Below are 1,899 nucleotides of genomic sequence, written 5' to 3' on the forward strand. Positions count from 1 at the left end.
CTAGTATAGTAAACCCAACCATCCCAGCTAATAATTTTGAACTTAAACCATCCCTGTTGCAACTAGTGCAACAGAGACAATTCGCAGGTCTCGCTACTGAGAACCCAAACCAACATTTAAAAATATTTCTTCAATTAGCAGACACTTTTAAAACCAATGGAGCTTCTCTTGAGGCAATACGTTTAAGATTATTCCCTTTTTCCCTCAGAGATAAAGCCCTATCATGGTTAGATTCCCTTCCACCCAATTCCATTACGACTTGGGATAACCTTAAAAGAGTATTTCTTGCTAGATATTTACCCCCGAGTAAGACCGCCGTTCTTCGAAACCATATAACTAGATTTACCCAAAACCAAGGAGAATCGTTGTTCGAAGCTTGGGAGAGATATAAAGAGTTGTTACGAGCATGCCCACATCATGGTTTAGAAAATTGGTTAATCATTCAAACCTTCTATAATGGACTTCACTATAACACGAAGATGACCATCGACGCTGCCGCAGGCGGTGCGCTGATGAACAAACCTTATCCTGAAGCTAGTGCCCTCATCGAAGATATGGCTCAAAACCATCAATCATGGGGAGTCGAACGAGCGACAGTAGAGAAGAGGGAAGCCCACGGAGGAGTGCATGAACTAAGCTCTATAGACATGATGCAAGCTAAAATGGACGCATTAGCCCTTAAGGTCGAGCATATGTGCATAAACCCGAATATTGTAGCCGCAGTTTCGTCGGATTGTGAGATATGTGGAACCAAAGGACACCAATCTACAGAATGCAGTCTATTAAACGAAACCCACTCTGAGCAAGTGAACTACACCCAAGGGAACCCATACTCGAATACCTATAACCCTGGATGGAGGAATCACCCGAACTTCTCCTACAAAAACAATAACCCAATCCAAAATAATGCACCTCCGAGACCTAGTTATCAAGCCCCTATATCAAATCAACCTATGCAACCTATGCCACCAAAGCCGAGCCTTGAGAAAATTATGGAAAATTTTATCACCGCTCAAACCCAACAAAACAAGGAGATCATGAACCAAAATATTCATGTTAACGAATTGATTACTCAGTTAGGAACCAAGGTTGACCAAATAGTTACTCATACTAAGATGCTTGAAACCCAGATCTCTCAGGTAGCTTTAAACCAAGCCCCTCAGACTACACCTGGAGGATAATTCCCTGGACAACCTCAACAAAATCCGTGAGGACAAGCCAATGCCATTACCCTACGAAGTGGGAACGCTTATGATGAGCCACCAAACCCTAGATTGAGTGAACCCGAAACTTCTAAGGAATGTACCAAGCCCCCGGACGAAGTAAAGGAACCAGAGGAACCTGAAAACCAGGAAGGTCAAGAAAAAGGAGGAGAACCTAAAGATAAAACTTACGTACCACCCCCGCCATATAAACCACCTATACCATATCCGCAAAGACTCAAACAAACCCAGATCAATAAACAGTATCAAAAATTTATTAAAGTTATAGAAAAACTTCATGTAGAAATCCCTTTCACAAAAGCCATCACCCAAATACCTTCTTATGCAAAGTTTCTCAAAGACATCCTTACCAACAAACGTAGACTTGACGATCCGAAGCCTTTGGAATGTAATTCTATTTCCGAGGAAAGACTAGCAAAGAAAGATAAAGATCCTGGAAATTTCTCCATTCCTTGCCTTTTGGGTAATCATGTCATCGAAAAAGCTTTTCTAGACTTAGGAGCTAGTGTGAGCTTAATGCCTTTAGCAGTTTGTGAGAGGTTAAACTTAGGAGAATTACAACCCACCAAGATGTCACTTCAGTTAGCCGATAGATCTGTTAAATATCCGATAGGCATTTTAGAAGATGTCCCTGTTAGGATAGGTCAGTTATTTATCCCTACTGATTTTGTTGTCG

At 41.4% G+C, this 1,899-nt stretch overlaps 1 non-coding gene across 1 annotated transcript; it reads right to left on the reverse strand.

Moving 5' to 3' along the window:
• Nucleotides 1-317: 317 nt before the first annotated feature.
• LOC127099742 (small nucleolar RNA R71) lies at nucleotides 318-424 on the reverse strand. The gene has a single exon (XR_007794216.1). It is a non-coding gene; the product is annotated as a small nucleolar RNA R71 (small nucleolar RNA).
• Nucleotides 425-1,899: the final 1,475 nt, after the last annotated feature.

Source organism: Lathyrus oleraceus, chromosome 6, assembly GCF_024323335.1.
Source record: "Lathyrus oleraceus cultivar Zhongwan6 chromosome 6, CAAS_Psat_ZW6_1.0, whole genome shotgun sequence".
NCBI lineage: Eukaryota > Viridiplantae > Streptophyta > Magnoliopsida > Fabales > Fabaceae > Lathyrus > Lathyrus oleraceus.